Raw genomic sequence first — 18433 nt, 5'->3', positions numbered from 1 at the left:
AAGATCCTCTGGAGAAGGAAATGGCAATCCACTCCAGTACTCTTGCCTGGAAAATCCCATGGATGGAGGAGCCTGTTGGGCTACAGTCCATGGGGTCTCAAAGAGTTGGACATGACTGACTGACTTCATTTCACTTCTTCTCCAAAGGATCTTCCCGACTCAGGAATCAAACCTACATTTCCTGTGTGAAGTGAAGTGAAATTTGCTCATTTGTGTCCAACTCTTTGCAGTCCATGGAATTCTCCAGGCCAGAATACTGGAGTGGGTAGCCTTTCCCTTCTCCAGGGGATCTTCCCAACCCAGGGATCAAACCCAGGTCTCCCACATTGCAGGCAGATTCTTTACCAGCTGAGCTACTAGGGAAGCTCAAGAATAGTGGATTGGGTAGCCTTTCCCTTCTCCAGGGGATCTTCCCGACCCAGGAATTGAACCCGGCTCTCCTGCATTGCAGGCAGATTATTTACCAACTGAGCTATGAGGGAAGCCATCTCCTGCATTGGCAGATGGATTCTTTTACCACTGAGCCACCAAATATAGTATACTGAAATCCGTATCTCATGTGACTTGAAAAACCTAGTACCTGACACAATGTTCTTGAGGATTATGGAGGGATTATTTTAAATCTATGGGGCTTCCCTGGTGACTCAGACAGTAAAGAATCTGCTGGGAATGCAGGAGACTCAGGTTTGATCTCTGGGTTGGGAAGATCCCCTGGAAGAGGGCATGACACTCCAGTATTCTTGCCTGGAGAATCACTTGTACAGGATCCTTGCTTTTTCAACCAGGCACATTGATGAGCAAATCTATATTGTTTCCTGAACGTTATTATTTAAGAAGCCACAATACAAGCAGGCAAAGTGACTGGATTTTATTTGATCAAATATGTGGTTATCCTTGGTCTGGCACTGTTGGGGATGGAATCATGGGCCCCTCTTTCATTGTTTATCACGTACATGTGCCCTTTGAGACTCCAACAACGTCCTTGCCTTTGCAGTCCCTTTGGCTCAATTAAGTTCTGATGAAAGGCTCCTTCTGGCCTCGACCTCATTCTTCACCCCAGGGCAGCTGTTGCAGGTGTTCAGCCATCCTGCAAATGCTGCTGTTATATGCTGGCAACAGCAGCAGCTGCGGGGGAAAGTACGCCTATTGGTAAACGAGCACAACTAACTAGCATCCTCTGGATGATGAGTAATCTGGGGCCAAGTACTTGGAGCAGTGATCTATGCCGGGGTCCTCTGGGTCATGATGGTGGTGTGTGCACCTGTGCTTTTACTTGCATGGGGTGAAGACATCGGAAAAGTGGCCTTCCTGCTGATCTGGACAGGAGTCATTATAAAACAGAATGAGAGAAAGAAATGCCGTTTATTGTGGACCTAAGTTGATGCAGCAAGACCTATGGTTCTGCCCTAATATGCAGAATGCAAACAGGAAGAGGAATAGCAGATGCTACAAGAATACCTGCCATGAGCAAGCTTTTGTGCCAGATGCTTTACAGATATTACCTCTAATCTTCACTGTAACCTTGAAACCTGAGTACTATTATCTGTAGGTGAAGAAAGTAGTCTGAAGACCCCAGAGAGCCTCAGAATGGAGTTTCCAGCTTCCTTAGACCTGTGGAACTATTTTTGTTTTTATAGTGCATTTGTTTTTACCAGAATGGGAAACTTTGTAAAAGTAGCAATCTTAAAGAATGTTTAATGTTTTTACCTTTGCCTCTGAAGGCATAGTGCCATTGTTATAATTGTGTGAAAGTCAGAGTACAAGCTACCCAAGTTGCTTTGGGGATATGAAACAAAAAAACTTCAAAGAAAAATCTCTTTTATTTTCCCCTCCATAATAAATTATGATATCTATACTTCATACATCTTCCCTGGTGGCTCAGAGGTTAAAGTGTCTGGCTGCAATGCGGGAGACCCGGGTTCGATCCCTGGGTCGGGAAGATCCCCTGGAGAAGGAAATGTCAACTCACTCCAGTATTCTTGCCTGGAGAATCCCATGGACAGATGAGCTTGGTGGGGTACAGTCCACGGAGTTTCAAAGAGTCAGACATGACTGAGTGACTTCACTTTCACTTTCATACTTCATACATCTTAAATGTATAACAAGTGAAAAAATTAAATCTCAGTCTCCCATTTCCACCCATCTTAGATTTTATGTGCAATAATATACTCTACTGAATGATACTGACTTTCTCCAAATTTAGAATTTTTTTCTAAATAGGGAACTTGCAAGTGGAAGAAAAACTTGGGAGATACTCTCTAGAATAAAGTGTATATAAAAAGTTAAATAATAACATTCTTAAAATAGCATTGATAAATGGCCACATGATAAAATTGAAGACAGATTGTTATGTTTTAAAATGGAAGTCTATTCCACAAATAGCATCACACTAAACAACTTTAGAATATATGAAACTCACAACTGTTGAAATAGTGTGGTAAAATTGCATTTGGAAAAATGTAAGCCCTTTGGCCAATATCTAAATCCCAAAAGTGATAATCACAACATATTAGAACAAATGTGGGCTTTACTATGTTTTTAATGCGCCACAAATTAATGTTTTCTAATGTGAGTTAATACTATAAACTTTGCTTTTTCTATGGGTTGGGAAATGTAGCTAACATTGTACTCATATAAATATTATTTACTATAAAAGAGACTTATAGAGCCAAGTGGCTGAGGTTTCTAGAGGGCTTATATTACATCAGCAAAAACGAAATCTCCGTTTATCTGATATTGGGAAGATCAGTGTAGCAGAGAGAAAGGACTGTGGTGGGTGGGGGTGGGTGGGCAGTGGGCCTGGTTTTGAACCTTCCCCATCCACTTTGCAGCTATATCATCACTGACAAATCACTTAACGATTCTAGACCTCAATTGTATGAAAATTGATGTGGTACACCTAACTTATTGTAATGAAGATTAAGCTAAATGACTTAAATGAAACTTCAGTCAAACAGTAGAAATGTGAAGACAAAAATATTGCTTTCTCCCTCTTCTTTGATCAATTTACTTAGAACAATAAAATAAAATGGAAGTTAAATCATCTCAAGTTATCTTGTATTTCTGGTTATGAATAAATTTCTAGAACAATTTGGGATATACAGCACGAGTGGGGTTAGTCAGTATTTTGAAGGCTTTCTAGAACATTTCTCCTAAAAGTAATACTTAGGAACATTTAATGTCTTTTCTGGGGCTTCCCTGAGGGCTTAAATGGTTAAAAATCTACTTTCAATGCAGGAGACCGGGGTTCGATCCTTGGGTCTGGAAGATCCCCTGGTGAAGGAAGTGGCAACCTGCTCCATTATTCTTGCCTAGAGAATCCCATGGGCAGAGGAGCCTGGTGGGTTACAGCCCATGAGGTCTCAAATAGTCGGACATGACTGAGCGACTTACACACAACACAACACACACACAGAGTGTCTTTTCCAGTTAATATAGTGATGTGTAGCTGTATAAAAATGCTGTGTATTTTTTTTTTTTTTTTACTGGAGTATAGTTGCTAGATCTGATAGATAGAGTGCCTGGTGAACTACGGAATGAGGTTTGTGACATTGTACAGGAGACAGGGATCAAGACCATTCCCATAGAAAAGAAATGCAAAAAAGCAAAATGGCTGTCTGGGGAGGCCTTACAAATAGCTGTGAAAAGAAGAGAAGCGAAAAGCAAAGGAGAAAAGAAAAGATATAAACATCTGAATGCAGAGTTCCAAAGAATAGCAAGAAGAGATAAGAAAGCCTTCCTCAGCGATCAATGCAAAGAAATAGAGGAAAACAACAGAATGGGAAAGACTAGGGATCTCTTCAAGAAAATCAGAGATACCAAAGGAACATTTCATGCAAAGATGAGCTCAATAAAGGACAGAAATGGCATGGACCTAACAGAAGCAGAAGATATTAAGAAGAGATGGCAAGAATACACAGAAGAACTGTACAAAAAAGGTCTTCACGACCCAGATAATCACGATGGTGTGATCACTGACCTAGAGCCAGACATCCTGGAATGTGAAGTCAAGTGGGCCTTAGAAAGCATCACTATGAACAAAGCTAGTGGAGGTGATGGAATTCCAGTTGAGCTCTTTCAAATCCTGAAAGATGATGCTGTGAAAGTGCTGCACTCAATCTGCCAGCCAATTTGGAAAACTCAGCAGTGGCCACAGGACTGGAAAAGGTCAGTTTTCATTCTAATCCCAAAGAAAGGCAATGCCAAAGAATGCTCAAACTACCGCACAATTGCACTCATCTCACACACTAGTAAAGTAATGCTCAAAATTCTCCAAGCCAGGCTTCAGCAATACGTGAACTGTGAACTTCCTGATGTTCAAGCTGGTTTTAGAAAAGGCAGAGGAACAAGAGATCAAATTGCCAACATTTGCTGGATCATGGAAAAAGCAAGAGAGTTCCAGAAAAACATCTATTTCTGCTTTATTGACTATGCCAAAGCCTTTGACTCTGTGTATCACAATAAACTGTGGAAAATTCTGAAAGAGATGGGAATACCAGACCAACTGTTCTGCCTCTTGAGAAATTTGTATGCAGGTCAGGAAGCAACAGTTAGAACTGGACATGGAACAACAGACTGGTTCCAAATGGGAAAAGGAGTTCGTCAAAGCTGTATATTGTCACCCTGTTTATTTAACTCATATGCAGAGTACATCATGAGAAACGCTGGACTGGAAGAAACACAAACTGGAATCAAGATTGTCGGGAGAAATATCAATAACCTCAGATATGCAGATGACACCCTCCTTATGGCAGAAAGTGAAGAGGAACTCAAAAGCCTCTTGATGAAAGTGAAAGTGGAGAGGGAAAAAGTTGGCTTAAAGCTCAACATTCAGAAAACAAAGGTAATGGCATCTGGTCCTACCACTTCATGGGAAATAGATGGGGAAACAGTGGAAACAGTGTCAGACTTTATTTTTTTGGGCTCCAAAATCACTACAGATGGTGACTGCAGCCATGAAATTAAAAGACGCTTACTCCTTGGAAGGAAAGTCATGACCAACCTAGATAGCATATTGAAAAGCAGAGACATTACTTTGCCAACAAAGGTTCGTCTAGTCAAGGCTATGGTTTTTCCTGTGGTCATGTATGGATGTGAGAGTTTGACTGTGAAGAAGGCTGAGAGCCGAAGAATTGATGCTTTTGAACTGTGGTGTTGGAGAAGACTCTTGAGAGTCCCTTGGACTGCAAGGAGATCCAACCAGTCCATTCTAAAGGAGATCAGCCCTGGGATTTCTTTGGAAGGAATGATGCTAAAGCTGAAACTCCAGTACTTTGGCCACCTCATGGGAAGAGTTGACTCACTGGAAAAGACTCTTATGCTGGGAGGGATTGGGGGCAGGAGGAGTAGGGGATGACAGAGGATGAGATGGCTGGATGGCATCACTGACTCGATGGACGTGAGTCTGAGTGAACTCCGGGAGTTGGTGATGGACAGGGAGGCCTGGCGTGCTGCAGTTCATGGGGTCGCAAAGAGTCGGACACGACTGAGCGACTGAACTGATCTGATAGTTGCTTTACAATGTTGTGCCAGTTTCTACTGTACAGCAAAGTGAATCAACCTTACCTGTACATGTATATAAATCCCTTCGTTTTTGGATTTCCTTACCATTTAGGTCACCAGAGAGCACCAAGCAGAATTTTCAATGCTATACAGTCGGTTCTCATTATTTAATCTATTTTATACATAGTATCAATAGTGAATATATGTCAATCCCAGTGTTCCAATTCATCCCAGCCCCTCCTTTCCTCCTTTGATATCCAATTGTTTATTTCTATGTCTGTGTCAATTTTTTTCTAGATTCCACAAATATGCATTTATATAGCATATTTTGCCTGGAAAATCCCATGGATGGAGGAGCCTGGTAGGCTGCAATCCATGGGGTTGCTAAGAGTCGGACATGACTGAGCGACTTCACTTTCACTTTTCACTTTCATGCACTGGAGAAGGAAATGGCAACCCACTCCAGTGTTCTTGTCTGGAGAATCCCAGGGACGGGGGAGCCTGGTGGCTGCCGTCTATGGGGTCACACAGAGTCGGACACTACTGAAGTGACTTAGCATAGCATAGCATACCATATTTGTTTTCTCTGACTTATTTCACTCTGTAAGAAATGCTATGTCTATTTAACTCTTGTTCTTTAATCTACTCGGTATCTATAGTTTGTTCTCTAGCTAGATTATGAGCTTTTTGAAGTCAGAGATTTCTCCTAGCAGTCTCCTGTAAGGATAGGAGTGCCCTGTTTACAAGCAAACTGACTAATCATTTATACTGGGAAAATAAAAATAAAAGTATGTGACTTGGTCATGTGTGTTTAAGATGTTATTTCTAAAGAAAATCTTTGCACATTTACTTCTTTTTAATAAATCTTCATTGCTCACGAACTGGAACAAGACTAATGAAGGCTGGAATATGACTCCATAATGCCCTTGCACACATTCTGTCTCACAGTTCCCCTAAACTTATCTGATTTGTTTAAGAAAAGACTATGCTGCTCATATAACATGTTCTGCTGCTACAAAATGCCATGAATCTTTACTCAGACTGTGCTTTTTCAAGAAGCATCCTATCCTATGGCTACCTGTGAAATCTGACCTCATTCTCTAAGCACATCCCACATTTGGATATTTCCTTCTCTATTATTCTCTCTTCTCTGAAACCACCTTCCACTTTGACTTTTTTTTTCTCCTATAGAACGTACAGATCACAAACACTTATAATGGACTTTAGAGATAAGTATTATATAAGTATCAGAGTCCACTAAACATATAAATATTCTATTTTGCCTCTTATCTCAGAAATTAAGGCGAATTCTGTCAGAATAGCAACCTGCAAGGTTGTTCCTGAATCCTTCCCCATCTCTTTAAGCCTGGATATATGCATCCTCAGTTGTCTACAGAAACCTCTGTCACAATGCTTACCAGATGGCATTGCATCTCCTCCTGGTTTCCTGGGGCTGCCACTAGCCCAGGGGCTTCTGGATGTCTTCTGCTGTACACACAGAGCCTCCCAAAGTGCCTGACCCTAAAACGGTCTAGGTAAGTGTAGCAGCCATTTTTGACTGATTGCACTGCTTCTGATGATGCTTCCAAAGGTAAACCCCACCCCACCCCTTCACCCACACACACTTTCCTTTGGCACCTATTGTTAGATGTAAGGGCAAAAATTAATGTGGGAAGAAAGAGGATTTACAGGGTAATCAGCTAAATTGTCTGCATTTTTAAAAGAAACAAAATAGACGTCCAGAAAAGATTTTTTTTTTTTTACAGTTTTAGGAAGTACACTCTGATCTAAGGTGAGATATTCTACATTTTAATTTTATTTCAATGAGGCATATTTGTGAGAAACTGATTTTGAGAGTGATTCAAGAATCAGATGATGCATTTATTCATTCCTCAGTCACTTATTGAGTATCTTCTATTTGTCAATGACTTTGGGAGGCTCTGTGTGTATAGCAGAAGATATCCAGAAGCCCCTGGACTAGTGGCAGCCCTAGGAAACCAGCAGGAGATGCAATGCCATCTGGTAAGCTTTGTGACAGAGATTTCTGCAGACAATTAAGGATGCATATATCCAGGCTTGAAGGGATAGGGAAGGATTCAGGAACAACCTTGCAGGTTGCTATTCTGACAGAATTAGCCCTAATTTCTGAGATAAGAAGCAAACTAGGCTATTTCCTTTTAAATGTTTAGTAGACTCTGGTACTTGTCTAATACTTACCTGTAAAGTCCATTATAGGTGTTTGTAATCTGTAAGTTCTATAGGAGAAATAAAGTCAAAGTGGAAGGTGGCTTCAAAGGAGAGAGAAACTTTGGGCTTCCCTGGTGGCTCAGCTGGTAAAGAATCCGCATGCAATGTGGGAGATCAAAATCTCCGGGTTCTATCCCTGGGTTGGGAAGATCTCCTGGAGAAGGGAACAGCTCCCCAGTCCAGTATTCTGGTACAGCCACTGTGGAGAACAGTGTGAAGATTCCTTAAAAGGCTGGAAATAGAATTGCCATATGACCCAGCAATCTCACTGCTGGGCATACACACCGAGGAAACCAGAATTGAAAGAGACACGTGTACCCCAGTGTTCATCGCAGCACTGTTTATAATAGCCAGGACATGGAAGCAACCTAGATGTCCATAAGCAGATGAATGGATAAGAAAGCTGTAGTACATATACACAATGGAATATTACTCAGCTATTAAAAAATGCATTTGAACCAGTTCTAATGAAGTGGATGAAACTGGAGCCTATTATACAGAGCAAAAGTAAGTCAGAAAGAAAAATACCAATACAATATATTAAGGCATATATATGGAATTTAGAAAGATGGTAACAATGACCTTATATGTGGGGCAGCAAAAGAGACACAGATGTAAAGAACAGACTGTTGGACTCTGTGGGAGAAGGTGAGGGAGGGATGATTTGAGAGAATAGCATTGAACATGTATGTTATCTTATGTGAAAGAGATTGCCAGTCCAGGTTCAATGCAAGAGGCAGGGTGCTCAGGGCTGGTGCACTGTGATGACCCTGAGAGATGGGATGGGGAGGGAGGGGGGAGGGGGGTTCAGGATGGGGAACACATATACACCCATGGCTGATTCATGTGAATGTGTGGCAAAAACCACCACAATATTGTAAAGTAATTAGCCTCCAATTAAAATTTAAAAAAATTAATAAAAAAATTATGTGGGTGTTTAGAGATAAAAAAAAAAAGTATTCTGGCCTGGAGAATTCCACCGACTGTATGGCCCATGAGGTCGCAAAGAGTTGGACACAGCTGTCCCTTTGGGAGATGAAAATTCAGCATATATTCCCTTTGGGTGGTTGGATCTTTATTTCAATTTATTAATAAAAAATTTTGCCTATAGAAACACAAAAAGTATTAGTCTATATATTTTCAATTTTCTACAAGTAAGAGGTTCCATTTGTTGGTAGAAGGAAAATTCCTGTAAGGTTTTTGTTTTAAAAGACAATTAGAAGGTAAAATCAAGAAGATTTAGTAGTTGACTGAATATTGGGAGATGACAGAGTACACAGAAGAATCTATGAAGTGAATTTCAGTAATTGTTAATTAACAAACATGCATTTCTGTTTAATTAAATTTTAACTTAGTTTTTGGTCAGATTTTATATTTAAATTTAGGTTTTTATTTTGCTTAAGAAAGACTTCACTTTGAGTTTCTGCACAATATTTTATTAATGTCAATCATATTCTTTTAGCTTTAGTCATTGCAGCAATTTAATGTTATGCAATAGGTGTGTTTCTGTATTAAAAATATTTTACAAATAAAACCACTTTCATGCAAGTGGCTTTACTCCTTAAAGTAAAGTCTGAGAAGAAAAACTTATGTAGTATATTGCAATATTAATAATGGACACTTTTGTTTATCAAATTTAGGTTTTCATTGATTGTGATTTGTTCCAGAGGGAAAATCCAGGTATTATAAAATTATATTTTATTTAAAATTATTTTGTTTTACTGATCTAATTTAATATGAAAAAGAGAGAACATTTCCTTATATAATCAACTTAATTTTTAAAAGCTGAATTTTTAATACTGTGCTCAATTATCGATCTGTTAATTTCATCTTCTAGTAAATTCTCTGCTTGCTTCTGCTTACTATCACAATTTATTGGTTCCCAGTCTTTTCAGAAGTGTGGTCTGAATTGAAAAGAAAGGTGTAAGTTGTGAATTTCATCATAGAACTTCCATCAAAGTTTGTTGAAGAATATAACTGTTGTCACTGTGTCACACAGTTGCCATGTAAAGTAGAAATTATGGAAAAAGACAGTCCTTGTTGAGAAAATCTATAAAAATATATGGTATATCAGGCGGTAAAAATAAGTGTTGTGGTGAAATAGAAGGCAGAGAAAGGGTATGGAGAGCACTGGTGTGGGTGCTGATATTTGTATAGGGAGGTAAAAAAAAGCTTCATTGATAAGGTGACATTTGAGCAGAAACCTGAAAGGAATTTGGACATTCGGATGCAAGACATGTAGGCATCTGGGGAAAAGAATTCCAGACCGAGGAATTAGCAGGAGCAAACCCTTGTTGCAGGAACATACTTGGAGTATTCCTGTTCACAGATTCAGAATCAGGCTCTACAGCCAGAGTGAAGTGACTGGGATTGCTAAGTGACAGATAAAGTTAGAGAGAAGGATCAGAAAACCATGAATACAGTGCATGTAAGGTCTGGCTGGCCCAGGTAACTGCTGAGTTTTCCCATTAGCAAGATCTGAAAGCTGTGTGGGATGGTGAGCAGAGAGAGGCCGTAATCTGACTTGCATTCTTAATGGGTTGCTCCACCTGTCCCTTTCAGAATAGACTGGAAATAGAGAAAGGTAACCCCTTTCCAGGTGGGTGAAAGACCAGAGTGACTTAGATCAGAGGAGTAGAAGTAGCAGTCCTAAGAAGTGCTCCGCATGCATTTGAAAGTATTCCTACAAGTTTGGAGGCTAGCAATCTGAAATCAAGGTACCTACAGAGTTGGTGCTTCTGAGGACTGTGAGAAAGAATCTGTTCAATGACTCTTTGTTTGGGGAGGGTTTGCTGGCAATCTTTGGAGTTCCTTGACTTGTAGCCACTTCATACTGGTCTCTGCTTTCATCTTCACGTGGTGTCCCTACGTGTGTGTCTCTGGGTCCAAATGTCCCCATTTGTAAGGACACTGGCCATACGGGATTAAGGCCCATACTAATGACTTCATCTTAACTGGATTGCCTCTGTAAAGACCCTGTCTTCAGATACAGTTACATATTGAGGGACTGAGAAGTCGTACTCCAGAATTTATTTCTTAGGGAAGCCACAGTTCAACTCATAACAATATCATCCTAGGAGGTCCAAGAGCACAGAAGAGGGAACCTGGGCTTTTGAGACTCATGGAATTAGGCTGGAATCCCAGCCCTGTCATTCACTTCTTTGTGACTGACTTCCAGTTATTTCAACTCTTGGAGGTACCATTTCTTCTTTTGTAAAATGGAGGCAGGAATACCAACTTCACTAGGTTTTTGTAAATGTTAAATAAAACATTAGGCACTCAAATGGTAGCTATTACTTAGATAATTATCATTCAAGTAATTATTATCATATGCATCATGGTAAATAACTGCTATGATCCAAGTGCATGTTGCCATATTCTACTATTGCTAGGAAAATAATATGGTGTTAACGATGACCCTAATGTTTCATAAAAGAATTTGAGTAACCTAAGCTGTCTCAATTTAATTACTATTAATGTCATCATTTCCATGTAATCTTGACTATGGGACTCACAATCTCAATTCATCCTTTATTAATTGACACCTGTATTTGAATGCTTGTTCTTAGCTGAGTTTTATTTGATACAAAATGATAGATATATCATGGGATTAGGTACTTACTTCAAAGTCATGTTCTTTCATGATTCATGTGTTGAAATGGATCAATTGTTTGCAGTTGAAAAGCTAATGAACTACTCAATAGAACTGAAAACTCCACCAAAGTTTAGAATTCTGAAAATGCCTCTGTACCTGAGGAGCACACAACCAATTCCCTTTCAGAGGTCACATTGTCCTTGAAATGGACCGCTACCAGATTTCACAGTCCAAACAAATGATTCTTTGATCTCAACCATCCTCTATTCAATCTCTTCCCAGAACAGTAGCTGTAATAGCATGCTCATTCTCCCCCTACCTCCCCCCACCCCTTATTTTTCTGTTTCATTCTCTCTCTCACTTTTTTCACTTGTAAGGTTTTTTAGTTTTTCCACCGGGATGAACTGAGCAAAACAGCTGCTGGGCTAATAGCAGAAACAGCTGGCATCTTATTAGTTCAGTTGGTGCATGTACCTGTGTCTGTTCATCTACAGCCCAAGTTTGATCCTTAGGTACAAATGCTAAATCAGAAATGGAACCGGTGGAAAGACCAAAGAAATGAGAGAGAAAAAGAAGTCTCTCAATTGGATTTGAGGTGTGTAAGAAGAAATGGTGAAGGGAGCAATTGTAATTTGGGGAGAAATTGCAATATCAAATGCACCAGGATATGATTATCAAAAGAAGCAAGAAGAAAACCATCCAAGCAGTTAAAGGCACATGGTTGTGTTTTCAGACATTTTACAGAGACTTTTGTCTGAAAGGATTAAGGCATTGGCAAAAAGGCCCTGGCAGTCTTTTCTCACTTACATTTTTCACCTGTCACTATACAATTTGCTTCAGACTTAGCTTTTGGAATTAACTTAAAATGGATTCTGGGGCTTCCGGTAAGGGGCGGAAGAGAAAAGCAAGCTGAAGTGGAAGGCAGCACAAATCATTTACAGTCTTAACTGTACCACCCATGTCCTGCTTTCTATTTACAAGCTGAGTGCTAACTATGTCCGTGTCTGCTCTACACACTTTCTTTGTGGGTTTTAAAAATGTTTGTTGAGCTATTAGCCCTCACAGCAACTAGGATTTCATTAAGAATAGATACAGTACCTGGAGACATCAGTCATAACTCCATTCAGGATACAAACAGCGCTCCGAAGAGGCAGAAGGACAGCAAAATGAGAAGATGGTGTGTGACCATTAGACTGGGGTTGGAGGAGGAGAAGCAGGAAGGAACTGAAGCAGAAAATTAAATGGTCTGATACTGACTTTGAATAATAGCTCTGGGTGACCCTGAATCTTATACTGGAAGTGTACACATATTAAAATTCTCCACTGGTGATCCATTTTCTGTGTACATTCCCCCTCCCCCATGAAATGTGCTGTTAGATGAGTGGGAAAAAGAAGCCAGTCATTTAAAATACTTTTGGAGGCTCTGCATCCATTTTACATCCTAGTGAAGCCGGGTGATTTCCTCTCCTTTCATTAACTCTTCCAGAAACATTGGCCCTCATGTGGGTCCTTCACTCATCAGAATCTAATTATTGCCATCCATTTTGGTTCGGCTGCCCAGCCCTAGCGCTCAGAAAGCACCACGAGGGAAATCAGGGTTGTGGAGATATTTGTTAGCACTGCCAGATACATTTCCACCAGGAGGCTATTTTCTAACCCCCTTATTTTTATGAACTCTTCTTTTGTCTTAAAACCACCCATCCTTTTCCATATTCGGTTATTTTCACCAATGATTTACCACAATGTGAACCCCCATCCTAATTGTTGAACCTTAAAATTTGGGCAACAGTGCCTTCCAGTCACTTAATTCTACTAACGGTACTTTTAAGATAAACACAGCCCGTGGTGTTTGTCTGTTTCAATAATTTAGAGACAAACATCGCTCAATATTATTTTTCTATTTAAAGTAAGAAGTATTTTTCCTGAAATAATTTCTCTTTAAGATAATTTAAAAATAATTCAAGATTCCTCTGAAGACAGAAAATACACCTTTATGGAGAAATATAGGAAGAAAGAACCTGAACTGGACTTTTGTCTTTCAGTTTATTGGGCAATACAGTTCAGTGCTGTACTGTTAACATCTAGTCGAGTTATTTTTGATAGAGGAATGCATAAAAACTGGAAGTCCAGCATTTCTGAAGATTTGAAAAGTGAAATGCTAAAGGTGGAAGAGTTGGCTTTAAAAATTGCTTTATTTTTCAAGTAATCATCTCTTCTATTTGGTTATGACAGATGCAAAGCAAATTATATTTTCTTTTAATTAAGATTATGACAAATTTAAAAAGACTAAACAAATTAGTAAATGATAACATCTGAAGGAAGATCTTTTTAAAAATCTCCCAAAATGACCACCTGATGTCTTTCTAAGTCTCCTTTCTCCTTCCCTCTACCAGATCTAGAACCATCACATAGATACTATTTTCTCTTTCAGAAATGAACTTCTAGGTCATGGAAATACTAACAAGACTCCAGAGTCCCTTTATGGTGCCTGGTTCTTCTGTCCCTGAGTGGGTTTAATTAATACCCCTTGTATTAGTATTTTATTATTGCTGTAACAAATTACCACAAACCTTTCATGATTTAAAACAACTCAAATATATTATCTAATAGTTTAGAGGTTAGAAGTCCAGCATTGGCTTCAGTGGACTAAAATTAAAGGTCGGCAAGTCTACATTCCTTTCTGGAGGCACTAGGGAAGAATTTGCCTTCTTGCCTTTTTCAGTTTCTAGAGACTTCCCACATTCCCTAGTCTATGAGCCCCTTTCATCTTTATAGCTAGCAATGGTCAGGCAAGTCTTTCTCTGATTCTGACACTTCTGCCTCCCTCTTTCCCATTGAAGGCCACTTGTGGTTTCACCCAGATAATCTAGTGTAATCTCTATCTGGTCTGCTGATTTCAGTTTTCCCTTTCCCTTGACTGTAAATAATGTATTTATAGGTTCTAGGGATTATGTTGTGGACATTTTGGGGAGGCTATTATTTGACTTACCCCCTATTAGAGACTGGAAGTAAAATAGGGATGAGGTTAACTCTTGGGATTACTATGATAATTTCCATTTACATGAGCCTGAGAATTGCATTATTTTATCAGCCCTGGGATTTCTTTGGAAGGAATGATGCTAAAGCTGAAACTCCAGTACTTTGGCCACCTCATGCGAAGAGTTGACTCATTGGAAAAGACTCTGATGCTGGGAGGGATTGGGGGCAGGAGGAGAAGGGGACGACAGAGGATGACATGGCTGGATGGCATCACTGACTCAAAGGATGTGAGTCTGAGTGAACTCCGGGAGTTGGTGATGGACAGGGAGGCCTGGCGTGCTGCGATTCATGGGGTCGCAAAGAGTCGGACATGACTGAGTGACTGAACTGAACTGAACTGTAATTTAAAAATTATATTCAGTACAACTTAAATTTAAAAGTAAATTTATAAGTAACTCCTTTTCCTGTTTCCAGTTTTTGGCTATGTGTTATGATTTTGGATTGAAGACTTAATGTGATGTCAGGAAACAACTACAACCTTTGGGATCAAAATGACCAGTATTCAAATCCCAACTTTGTTACTCACTGAGCCTCAGTTTCTTTATTTTTACAGTGAGGGCTGTGGAAGAGACACAATTCTTTAAATTATGCAAATAAAATGTTGCAATATATGTATTCATAGCAATAGACCATGTAACTCCTATGAGAAGTGCCTGGCTCATGGTAGCTGCTTGGCGAATGTCGCTCTTCTTAGTGCTCAGTGTATAAAGAGTGATATTAAAGCACTACCACGTCCTGCAGGCCAGATATGTTCTGGGGAATTTGAGAACTGATGCAACACAAATTTTGGGTCTGGTTTCCTGCAAAAGCTTGGGACCAGTTCCAGCCTTTGGTCTCAGTTGGTCTTGGTGAGGTTGTCCTGGAGCTCAGATTGGCAAGCACAGTGACATTGTGATTTGTCCCAAATTGCATGACAGCTGGTTTACTCCGTGGCAGTGATTTCAGTCAGGCAGAATTCAGCCCTTTGAAACTGATAATTTAAGGCTTCTACTTATTTCTCTTTGTCTTATTCTGTTTTATATTCCTACTGATAAATACATCATTTAGTAGAAATGATCTTGACTGGGATAGAAAGAGAAATGCACAAATAATGTTGCATGTTTCAAATTGATAATGATTATTTCATAATGTATGGAAAACAATCCTATGTTTCATGAGTTATTTAGCCCATATCTTAGATATAGGAACAGTATATTAGATCTATAATAGTCATAATAAACTATCATATTCTGCTATAAATAGATACTATAGTTGAATAATGCTTTATATCTGCAAATATCCACATCTAGTCCCTGGAATCCGTGAATATTGCTTCATAACCCAAAAGCGAATTAGGTTGCAGATGCAATTAAGGTTGCTAAATCAGCTGAGGAGATTACCTTGTATTAGTGGGTGGCCTGTATCTAATCACATGACTCCTTAAAAGTGGAGAAGAAGCAGAATAGAGAACCACAGAGATGATCATGTTTGATAGAGATTGAACCTACTATTGCTGACTTTAAAAAATGACTCTGAAAATGAAATTCCGTGAGCACAGGAATACAGGTAGCCTATAGAAGTTGGGAAAAGCAATAAAATACATTCTCTCCTAGAGCCTCTACAAAGGAACCCAGCTCACCCAGCACTTTGATCTTAGCTCAGTGAAGTCTGTATTGGATTTCTAACCTATAGACTGTGAAATGATGCATTTCTGTTGTTTTAAGCCACTAAATTTGTATTATTTGTTACAACACCTATAGAAAATTAATTTATATGCTATATGTCATAGTAATCTATAGGTTAAGTAACCTAAACAAAAATAATAGCTTTAAAATTTGTTCCATGTTAATATCTCAATAAACACCATCTCACTATTATTTTTTAATAAATTTCTTCCAAAATTACATACTTTATAAAAAAAGTTTTCATAAAATCATATACAATAGTTTATGTTATGGTAGAACAATTTTAAGATTTTTTTGATGTAAACCATTTTAAAAGTCTTTATTGAATTTGTTACACATTACCTCTGTTTTGTGCTTTGTATTTTTTTTTTTTTTTTTGGCCACAAGCATGTGGGATCTTAACTTCCCAACTAAGGATTGAGCCCCTACCTCCTGCATTGGAAAGTGAAGTCTTAGCCACTGGATACTAGGAAAGTTCCTAATAGAAACTTTAACGGAGATTTCAAAGTGAACATGTTAAAGTGCAGGGTGTTATCATTACATAATTTTTACATAAAGAAGTTTATCTCAGATCCTATGACAAATCAAAAATGACAACCACATTGGACCAGGACAAATTATCTTCATGTTTTTCAGTTGCAGGAAAAGTTATCAATTTACCTTTAAAAACCATTCACTGTCTGTCTATCATGCCGATAGTCTAAATTATTAAAGTCCTAAAACTCTACAAGATTTCATGAAAATCCAGAATACCATCTCAAATACACTCCTTATGTCATTACCAGGTAGGAAAACAGTGTATGGTGTCATCTCTCTTGTCAGTTTTTTATCATTATGGTTTAAAAACATTTTTTTAAATTGTGGTGAAGGTCATGTAACACATACTGTTTTAACCATATTCAAGGAAACAGTTCAGTGACACCTAGCACATTCACATCACTGCACAACTCTACCATCATCCATCTCTGGAATTTTTTCACTATCCTAAGCTGAAACTGTCCCCATTAAACACTAACTTTCCACCCCCCATACCCCCCAGGCCCTAGCATCTACCAGTATAATTTCTGACTCTATGAATTTGATTTTCTAGGTACCTCAAATAAGGGGAATCAAACAGTATTTTCAACTACTGTATGTTGGAATGCATTTTTGAGGTTAACATGTCCTCCAAACAGATTGTACCTTTTGTTGCCTCTGTGCTATACAGTAGGCTCTCATTAATTATTAATATCTATTTTATACATATTAGTGTATATATGTCAATGCCAATATGCCAATTTTTCCACCCCTACTTTCCTACTCTGTATCCATACGCTTGTTCTCTGCATCTGTGTCTCTATTTCTGCTGCGCATTCTGACAGCTCTACCAGGTAGATGGTTGGCATTTTGGAAAAGTCCACATACCACTTCCCCCTCTGCAAAGGGCAACAGAGGCAAGATCAAGACATCATGTTGTTGCAGATCCTTGCAGGGGTCTGGATAGAATGGAAAGCGAGTCTGTAAGTGAGCCTGTGTCCGCAGGCTGGAAGGCTCATCATTTTCTGCTTTGTCTGACTACAGTGTCTCTCCCCTGAAAGACCTTCTATTTCCAAGCTCTCCTGTAATAGTCACACTGTTGTGGCTTCCTTTTTACTTTCCACTTCAAAAAAGACAAATAAGGACAAGAAGGAGATGTAAGTGAGAAATACTTCAAAGTCAGTTTTCTGCTTGTCATGACTTAAACTCATCTTTCCACTCCTGAGACAGACTTGCCGGAAGACTGAGGTTTGACTTGAACGCTTAAGAATGTTCCGGAAGTGTGCTCTGTAGCAGTGCCCCTGGAGGAAACGAATGCTTCCTCCGTGAGCTGCTGTGAAGCAAGGCGGTGCACACAGAGAGGCCTCGTTCATCTTATGATGCTCCAGGGGCCTCTCCCACCAGCCTGTTTGACATTAGAAAATTTCCACCTCACTTGGTGGTAAAGCTGCCTGCTGCCACTTCTGTGTGGAGAAAAGTCGCTGGAGTTCTGTAAAGGTGAAGCTGTTGCTTCTGTAAAAGTAAAGTGGGAAGAAAAGAAGGAAGAGGAAATAAAAAGTCAACTCAGAATGAATGAAAGATGAGAGAAGAACCAAAATCTTAACATAGAAAGAATTATGTGTAACTTTATATATTTTAGGGACAACATTTTTAAATGTTTAAAGATTGAGTTGCTCTGTTACAATCAGGCTTCTACACAAAGGCTTGTCCTATAATCTTTGCTGGTACATAGCAGAGAATTTGGCATCCTATGGGCTGAAAGTTCTCTCCCTCCTGTATATACATGTATCAATGTTTATGTGCAGCATATTAATTTTTTATCATTATGGTCATTGAGTGCAGGTACAGATGGAAGGCACTTACTGCTTTG

The sequence above is a fragment of the Bos indicus x Bos taurus genome, chromosome 9 (genome assembly GCF_003369695.1).
Source record: "Bos indicus x Bos taurus breed Angus x Brahman F1 hybrid chromosome 9, Bos_hybrid_MaternalHap_v2.0, whole genome shotgun sequence".
Lineage (NCBI taxonomy): Eukaryota > Metazoa > Chordata > Mammalia > Artiodactyla > Bovidae > Bos > Bos indicus x Bos taurus.
The sequence above is the reverse complement of the archived record's forward strand: the minus strand, read 5'-3'. Positions refer to the sequence as shown.